This window comes from Rhinopithecus bieti, unplaced genomic scaffold, assembly GCF_001698545.2.
Source record: "Rhinopithecus bieti isolate Rb0 unplaced genomic scaffold, ASM169854v2 scaffold_7464, whole genome shotgun sequence".
In the NCBI taxonomy this organism is placed as follows: domain Eukaryota; kingdom Metazoa; phylum Chordata; class Mammalia; order Primates; family Cercopithecidae; genus Rhinopithecus; species Rhinopithecus bieti.
In genome coordinates, this window is record NW_016805410.1 from 261092 (window position 1) to 271157 (window position 10066).

Consider the following 10066-nt stretch of genomic DNA (forward strand, 5'->3'; position numbering starts at 1 on the left):
CAATCGGACTTTTTTCCTTCCCTGTGGCATTTGCTAATTCTGGGCACTGTTGAAGATGAAGCTTGACTGTAAAGCTGAAGGACTCTCCTGAGGAAAGGAGAAATGAGCATAACTTTTGGCAGTTGGGAGACACTAAAATAATGGGCTGGAAACTTGAGAAGCCCAAAATGCAGGGCTAGTTTTTCTTACCTGAAGTCACCTGAGTTCTGGGCTGGTGTCTGGGCAGGAAAGGCACAGGAAAATCTCCTCCAGTCTCCTGGTACTTCAGAGACAAATTCTCCCTCTAGAGGGGAACTGCCCCAAACAGGCCACCGGTCTCCACTTTAAAAGGTTACCTAGATTTTGAAGTTAGAGGGACAAAGGGAAAACTAATGAGTCAAAAAGATCAAAACCACTCCCAAAGGGCAATTTGGACAAAATGATTCTAAAATGCATAAAGATACATAAAGGGCTAGTAATATTGAAACATCTTCAGGAAGAACAAATTGAAGGACATATGCTACCAGATATCAAGGCTAGTTATACAGCTACAGAAATTAAGACAGCATGGTACTGGCTCAAGGACAGACAAATCAATGGAACCATGACCCTTACCTCATGCCAGATACCAAAATAATACTAATAATGATTTGAAATGAATCATAGGCCTAAATATGAAAGTTAAAACAACAAAGCTTCTAGATCACACCACCAGAGAAAATCTTCATGATCTTAGGTAAGCAAATATTTCCCATAGGACAGAAAACATTAATCATGAAAGAAAAGATTAATTACACCTTAAGAGGATGAAAAGCCAACCACAGACTGGGATAAAATATTCACAATATATATTTAACAAAGGACCTATATCCACTACACTCATACATTTTTTAAACTCCTACAAATCAATAAGAAAAATATAATCAGTCTAATTTTTTAAAAATACAAAAGAATTGAACTGGCACTTCATAGAAGAGAATATCCAAATGGCTCATAAGCATATAAATAGGTGTTCATCACTATTACTCATCAGGGAAGTGCAAATTAAAACCACAATGAGATATGCAAAACCCACCAGAAGAGCTAAAATGGAAAAGACTGACAATACCAAGAACTGAAAACATGGAACAACTGGAACTCTCATAGATTGCTGGTGAAATTGTTAACTGGTACAACTACCTTGGAAAACTAGTTGGCAGTATCTACTAAAACCAATCATACCTCTATCACATGACCCTGGAATGCTACTCCTAAGTATATAACCAAAGGGTGTACAAATATCCACCAAGATACAGGTACAAGAATGTTGAAATAAACAAGATGCATAAAATTAGCTATCATATCACTCCATTTACATGAAATCCAAGAACAGGCACACAAATCTATGGGAAAGAAGTGAACAAAGTGGTTACCTCTGGGTAGGTGGTTATTGACTTGGAAGGGATATGAGAAAGCCTTCTGGGGTGCTGGGAATGTTCTATATCTTGATATAATCACATATGTTAAAAAACAAAAGCATTGATATGCACCCTTAAAGTTTGTGCAGTTTACTATATGCATGCTATACCTCAAAAAAATAGTTTTATTTTTTAAATTTTAGGCCTCCATCCTACAAAAACTAATGAGGACAGCAAGACAGTGATAAAAGTCTTACCAGGATTCAGCAAGCCAGTCATCAAAGTTAATGAAAATGGAATGAAGTATGAATATGCAGGGGAGAGTTCCTTTGGCCTGTGTGTCTCTCTACTTCATGGCAGTGCTAAGGCAAGAGACCCTTATGGCTAGGCAGAGTTTTTAATTGATACAAGATGAGATAACCTATATCTTACAAGTAGCTCATAAAGACCCCTGAGGCAGAGGCCATACTATCCATCTGGTAACTGAGATCTTTGACCCCATTAAATTTTTATTAAACTCTCTCTCTTTTGACATTTTTTGTCTGCACAACTAATCAAAAGTCACCATTTTTCTTTTAGCTGAAAGTCCTATCCAGCAATTTTGCAATGCTCCTAATTGGAAAACTGGCAATAAGTATCTAACAGTAGGATGGAAAAAAAGCAAAGAAATCCAAATCCTCTGGGTCTATCTTTATAGTTGATAAGCTTCTTTGNACTTTTCAAAATACATCTTGGTTATTTTCCTAGACAGATACAGTGTTTCCTCAAAATACTGTTCAAACATGAGGATAGACACTCAATCTTAACCTGGTAGGACCCTACACAGGCTTGTCCCTGAGGGTTGGCCGCTATGAGATGCTCCCAGGCCCTTAGAGAGTCTGGAAAGAGATGTAATACTTCTAGAAAGATTTTTTTTGGTTTTCAAATATTACAGTGCAGATGACAGGGTCTAAAATAAGGGAAATAAAACAGAGCTTGGAGGTAACAAGAACAGGGGTTCTATTTCCAAGGCTTTCTTCAGCTTTCTGAGACGGGAAAAAAAAGTTGTGGTTGTTTGTTTGTATATGCTTTTTGGGAGAGATATAAAATGATACCAGTGGTTATAAGGATAGGATCTGGTATCCAAAAAAAAAAGAAAACAGAAAACAAAACCTGTATTTGAATTTCAACTTCACCACTTACTAACTAGAAGGTTGCTAAGCTACTCTTTGTGTCAGTTTCTTCATCTGTAAGATGAAGATAATGACAGTTGTGAGAATTACATTAGTTAGTTAGCACAACAAATTTAAAATGGTGTCTGGTATATAATTAGCACCTAATAAATGCTAGCCAATATAATTGCACTGGAGAAATTCCAGGATCTAGGAAATAGTATGTGGTACATCATGACTAGTGAATAGCTACCTATGGAAGGCAGGAGAAGAGATGGCTACAAGCATTACAAAAACTGGAAGGACATGCCAGAGACACAATTCATCTCAGAGTTAGAACCAATATTCGATGATGACTTTGAGCTTGGGTAAAAATGTGAGGGAACAGGACTGTCTTGAAGCTGTAGTTCACCAATGACCCTTTCAGGAGACCTAAGGACAATCAAAGACTGTAGAGAATCCTTGAGGATTAGCAAATCCTCCTAGTCTAACTTCCTCTGAAGCACTTCCTTATTCTGTCTTCGAGCTTTGGTGGGACTGTAGCTCACATTCACCACTCCCGGCCTGGTGAAAGCTAACTCCATTGTGAGCTACACATTGACTATGCCTCCAACATACTGCCAGTTACACAGAGAATGCCCTCCACCTGGTATTGTGACAATGATTCTTTCGAAGCATTAAATCTTTAGAAACATTCACTTGGAAAGTAATTGGCAAGGTCATTGAGACAAGACAATAAAGGCCCATTATCCTATGTCTAGCGTGACTTCACCCAAACTAATCCAAAGTTTCAAGTATTCCTTTGTGAATCATTTGGATAAGAAGGAGAGCATTATGCAGATATCTTTGTGTACTTTTTACTTCATACCATCCTAGCCTGGATTTAGTCCCTAACTTCAGAAATATATCTCAGAAATTTGATAAGAGAAAGACGAAGCACCAGTTGTGGCCTCCTCTATGTTTCTGTGGCAAATGCCAGCTTGCCAAGAAAGAACAGGTTAGTTTATTTTACCACATGGAAAGATGATCACAGATTACAGATTGCTTCCCTCTGCCTGCAAATGTGCTTAATGCCTGTCCACCAAAGGAAAGGCCCTTCTGTTTTTAATGATTTCAAAATAACATTCCATAGCATCCCTTGGTAATTCATTCCAATATTTTATAGTTTCTTTCTTCTGGTAATTATATCCTCAAATATGTTCACATACATTAACTTATAATAATCCTGCGTAGTGGCCAAGCACGGTGGCTCATGCCTGTAATCCCAGCACTTTGGGAGGCCAAGGCAGGGCAGGCGGATCACGAGATCAGGAGTTCAAGACCAGCCTGGCCAGCATAGTGAAACCCCATCTCTACTAAAAATACAAAAAATTAGCCAGGTGTTGTGGTGGACACGTGTAATCCCAGCTACTCTGGAGGCTGAGGCAGGAGAATTGCTTGAACCTGGGAGGCAGAGGGTGCAGTGAGCTGAGATCGCACCATTGCACTCCAGCCAGGGCAACAGTGTGAGACTCTGTCTCAAAAATAAAATAAATAATTAATTAAAATAATCCTCTGTAGCAAGGATTATACCTATTTTACAGTTGAGGAAATGAAGAACCAAAAAGGGTAACTGACTTGCCAAGATTGCACAGCTGATTAGTAGCAGAGCAAGAATAAGAACCTGAATTCTTGGCTATTATTAAAAAGTCAGAAACTAACAGATGCTAGTGAAGTTGCAGAGAAAAAGAAATGCTTATACGTTGTTAGTGTGAGTATAAATCAGTTCAGCCATTGTGGAAGACAGTGTGGCAATTCCTCAAAGACCTAAAGACAGAAATACCATTTGACCCAGGAATCCCATTACTAGGTATGCACCCAAAGGAATATAAATCCTTCTGTCATAAAGACACATGCACACATTATGTTCATTGCAGCACTATTCACAATAGCAAAGACATAGAATCAACCTAAATGCCCATCAATGGTAGATAGGATAAAGAAAATGTGGTACATATACACCATGGAGTACTATGCAGCCATAAAAACAAGATCATGTCCTTTGCAGGGACATGGATTGAGCTGGAAGTCATTATCCTTTGCAAACTAACACAGGAACAGAAAACCAAATACCGCATGTTATCACTTATAAGTGGGAGCTAAATGATGAGAACACATGGACACATAAAGGGGAGCAACACACACTGGGGCCTATCAGAGGGTCGAGGGTGGGAGGAGGGAGAGGATCAGGAAAAACAGTTAATGGATACTAGACTTAATACCTAAGTGATAAAATAATCTGTAAAACAAATGCGCCATGACATGGGTTTACCTATGTAACAAACCTGCACTGGTACCCTTGAACTTAAAATAAAAGTTAAAAATTTTTATTTAATTTAAAAAAGAACCTGATTCTTCGGATTCTTGGCCTTCTTCAGACTCTTGACCTTCTTCAGACTCTTGGTCTGACTAATGATGCTCCGGGAACCTCCACATCTCCAGCAGAATAAGAACCAGTGTTAAGATATCAGCAAGAACACAATATGTTTGTCTCTTGGTGTACAAAGAGGACTGGTTCCAGGACCTTCCACAGATACTAAAACCCGTGGATGCTTAAGTCTCTGATATGAAATGGTGTAGTATTTGCATATAACCTATGCACATCCTCCCTCATATACTTTAAACCAGGGGTATCCAATTTTTTGGCTTTCCAGGGCCACACTGGAAGAATTGTCTTGGGACACAAATAAAATACACTAATATTAATGATAGCTGATGAGCTAAAGAAAATTGCAAAAAAAAAAATCTCATAACATTTTAAGAAAGTTTATGAATTTGTGTTGGTCCGTATTCAAAGCTGTCCTGGGCCACAGTTTGGACAAGCTTGCTTTAAACCATACCTAGATAACTTGTGATGCCTTATACGATGTAAATACTATGTAAATAGTTTGTTTTACAGTATTGGTTTAGGGAATAATGACAAGAATAAAAAGTCTGTACATGTTCAGTACAGATGCAATATTTTAAATATATTTTTGATCCACAGTTGTTTGACTCCATGGATGCAGAACCCACAATACAGAGGGCTGATTGTATAGCCATGAAAGTTTGCTTACCAAGTGGATCAAAGGCCAAAAGTCCCCCTGAGGACAACCATTTCATTCTTGTCATCCCTACATACTATCATTCCCAGAGTGTCCCTATAGTAGAAAGCCCTGCTAAAAAGAAAAGATACAAAAAGCCTACTGAACATTAAAATCACCTTAAGATCATATGCTGATCCATGAAAATAAAAAATAAGACAAGAGTATGTGATTTCCTGCTTTCTAACTTCTCTATATTTACCTCTGAGATAGATACACTCAGAATAAATTGAAGAAAATGAGGCAGAAAAAAGTTTCCAAATATCCTAAAGAAAATGCTTTACCCTTGGCCATGAGCTTCCTTTCCCTTTGAGGATTTCATATCTCTACCTCCCAAAGTTTCTAAGGGAGCCAAAGGTTAGCATTTTAAACATGAGTAAAGAGTGAATCCCACTGCTTTATATGCTTGACACTCAGAAAAGCACATCAGGGTTACAACACAGTACTCTGGCAAGAGCCCTCCCAATACTAAACCAGCATGCTGTTCAAGTGACAAGATAAATGGAGTTTTCCTTATATGATTTCTTACAGTATTTCTTTTTTAATATTAGCTAGAGCCAGGGGAATCTGAAGGCAGGCTCACTCAATAGGAACAAAATTTCCCTTTCATCTATTATGACTGATATTAACAAGGTTAAATACTTATGTCCTGAAACTCACTTTTAATTAAATATAATGGCCACTCCACCTTACTACCCTTGTTAAAGTCACCGATGACTTCTGCACTTCTAAATCCAATTATCAGCTCTCCGTCTCATCTTACTTGTCCTATAAACAGGCTTTAACATGGCCAATCACTCCCCAAGTCCTCTTCTTCTTCATATGTAGTCACTCTCTTGGTGATCTCATATGAGCTGCAGATAAAACCTGTAGGCAGATGACTCCCAAATTTATTTAGCCAGCTTCGGCCTTTATCTAAAATCTCATACTTGTTTATCTAATTGCATTACATTGATTCCTGTAAAATTCAACATAGTACATTCAAAACTAAATCCTTGGTATTCTCTCCCAAACCTACTCCCTTACAGCCTTCCATCTCAGTAGATGGTAATTCCATCCTTCTAACTACTCAGGCCAAAAAATCCACAGTCAATCCTCCAGGGTATCCTGTTGGCTCTGCCTCTAAAACGTATCCATATCCACAATCTGATCACTTGTCATTGTGAGACACCATCATCTACCTCTCACCTTTGATTATTTTGACAGCCTCCTGACAGGAGTCTCTTTGCCTTGCCTCACTACAGTCTCTTTTCTTTTTTCTTTCTTCTTTCTTTCTTTTTTTTTTTTTTTTTTTTTTTTGAGTTAGAGTCTTGCTCTGTCACCCAGACTAGAGTACAGTGGCATGATCTCAGCTCACTGCAACCTCCACCTCCCAGTTCAAGCCATTCTCCTGCCTCAGACTCCCAAGTAGCTGGGATTACAGGCATCCACCACCATGCCAGACTAATTTTTTTTTTTAATAGAGACAGGGTTTCACCATGTTGGCCAGGCTGGTCTCGAACTCCTGACCTCGTGATCTGCCCACTTTGGCTCCCAAAGTTCTGGGATTACAGGCATGAGCCACCGCACCCAGCTACAGTCTCTTTTCAACAGGACAGACAGTGATCCCTTTCAAATGGAAGTCAGATCATGTCACTCCTCCATTTAAAACCCTCTGATAACTGCATTTCCTTTAGCATAAAACCCAAACCCTTATAGTGGCTTATATGGCCCTGCATAATATAATCTGCAACTTCATCTTCTATCTTTCTCTCTCCTGCTCTCTTCTAGCTGCTCTGGCCTCCCTGTCATTCTTCAAATTCACCAAGCATACTTCCTCTTTAGATTCTTTATACTGGCTATTCTGCCTGGAATGGTCTTGACTCAAATATTGAAAGAGCTAAATCCCTCACTTTCTTCAATCTCTTTGCTTCTGTCTTGCCTTCTCAATGAGTATTTCATTTACCACCTTTGTAAATTTTAACCTCCCCCTCCCAACTTGGCAGTCCTGAGTCTTCCTTATTCTGCTCTAACTTTTTAATTTTTCTTAGAAACGTATCACTTTCTACATATATAGTTTACTTATTTATTATGATGATCATTTATTTTCTGGTCTTCCTCTCTAGAATGTAAACTCCATGAAGGCAGGGATCTCTGTTTTATCTAAGTGCAAGAACAGTGTGTAGCATATAGAAGATATTCAGTAAATATTTGTTGACTAATAATTTGTAAGGACTAATAATTCCTTACATTTTTATAGTGTTGTATGCTTCTAGTGCTTTCACATGGTATCCCATTTAATCATCTTAATTACTATATGAGGTGGGTAGGGCAACACAGAATTTATCTCCATTTCACATTTAGGAAAATTAAAATCCAGAGTGGTAAAATGATCTACCCAAGAGTTATTCTACATAGCTGGAATGTGGTAAAACCAGAAACCTAGTTTTGCACTCTTTTTCTGCAGCCTCCAATATTATACTGCAAAGCCCGTAGTCCTTGAGGAAAGACCTTCCAGATTCTTTGTTAGGAAGGGGACATGCCCAGCTTGTGCCACTAACCCAGTGCCTTGAAGCTTAATGTGTTTTACCAGCAAATGCAAAGTCAATTAAAGACCTGAGCTTATGTGGGGAATCGCCTTGTGAATATGAGAGAGAATGATTCCCAAATGGCACTCTCTCCAAGAAAGAAAGAAAGCAACATTTGAATATCCCAGCTACTTAGTGGAATAAATTATTCATTTCTTGCTAACTAGCTCTGCCTTCCTCTGGCATTACCCACTAAACCAAACAGTTCTCCAAAGCAATGTAATAGCATAAAGGAGAAGTGAGAGTCCAAAAAGGTATCTGCGACCTAACATACATCTCAGTGGCCTCTTCCACTGTGCCACCATCTAAGCCACTAACTGCCCATGTTGAAACTTTCCCACATTGCCACTGCCAAACCAAAAGAATGGAGACTGTCCCTTTAAATGTACCACCAAACAAGAAGCTGGTGTTTACTTGGCAGGGGAAGAACAAGATACTTTCATGCTTGGCATACTGCTACCATTGGCATCTAACCCAGAAGCTGCTGCATTCTGCAGGGGTGGCAACTATTTTGTCCTCAGGATAACATAGTGGAAGATGCAGCTATATTTACATACAGGCTTTTTAATAGAGATGCCTGTCACCCCTGGTAAGCTCACAGGAGGCAACAGAAATGGCACAGTCAGAAAAAGGCAAGCCAAGTCCTCAGTACCTTCTGGCAACTGAATCCACAGTACCAGAGAGGGAGGCCTTGATCTCTTTCTCTGGCCCCCAGAATGTCTTATACCAGGGGTATATCCAAAAACCCTCTGAAGTATTACTGAGTAGACCGGGTTTGTCTTCAGTGCCCTTGTCAGAACTGTCTTTTCCAAGATCACACCAAATCGAGTAGTTGAGGCTTGACTCTACTAAGTCAACGCTGATGCAAACCTCAACAAATATCTCACAATGAAACAGCATGCAACAATTCAATAAATAAAACCTCAGGCTGAAAAACAGAAGTGTCATTGCAAGCACAATCTACCAAACGCTTAACAGATTTTAGATAATGCATGGATGCAAAATCACTGAAACATGCAGAAACGTACAACAACCTTGGCTACATGGGTATGTACTGAAGTATCTGACACTGAGGAAGTAGGAAGGATGGAAGAAGAGACATTATTTTATTTTATTTTATTGACAGAGTTTCGCTCTTGTCACCCAGGCTGGTGTGCAATGGCATGATCTTGGCTCACTGCAACCTCTGCCTCCCAGGTTCAAGCAATTGTCCTGCCTCAGCCTCCCGAGTAACTGGGATTACAGGTGCCCGCCACCATGCCCAACTATTTTTTGTATTTTTAGTAGAAACAGGGTGTCACCGTGTTGGTCAGGCTTGTCTCAAACTCCTGACCTCAGGTGATCCAGCTATCTCAGCCGCCCAAAGTGCTGGGATTACAGGTGTGAGCCACCAGGCCTGGCCGAAAAAACATTATTTTTAAGGGGAATATTGACTTTGAAGGCAGAGAAACCGAGGTTCAAGTCTAAAAGTTTTCTTGCCTTAGATCACTTAAGCTCACTATGACTCACTTTCCTGATCAGAAATAAGGATGATGACAATAAGCGAGTACTAATTTTGTGATGTAGACAATGTTTAACTACGGGGAGAAGCCCTCTTGCTTTAGTTTTTTAAAAAGTGTGGCTTTTGAGTTTAAACATAGATTTAAACTGCACTTCTGATACTAATTGTATGGCATTGCAGAAGGCACTTATTCTCTCTAAACCTGAGTTTATTCATCTATATTTTGAGGATGATGTTGACACCTATCTCAAGTGGATGCTCTAATAATCAAACAAGATAATGTTATGAATGTGTTTTATAAGCCATGAACTCCAAGACAAAGAAAAGTTGTTTTTTTTTTTAAAAAAAA

General features: G+C 39.1%; 2 protein-coding genes across 2 annotated transcripts in view; one reads left to right on the top strand and one right to left on the bottom strand.

Moving 5' to 3' along the window:
- Window positions 1–335, bottom strand: part of TRPC5OS (TRPC5 opposite strand) — a 9097-nt gene extending 8762 nt beyond the window's left edge. The window contains exon 1 of the mRNA XM_017872326.1: window positions 190–335. The gene's annotated coding sequence lies outside the window, so the exon portion shown is untranslated. The remainder of the gene's footprint in view (window positions 1–189) is intronic.
- TRPC5 (transient receptor potential cation channel subfamily C member 5) overlaps window positions 1–10066 on the top strand; it is a 206114-nt gene that overhangs the window by 71664 nt on the left and 124384 nt on the right.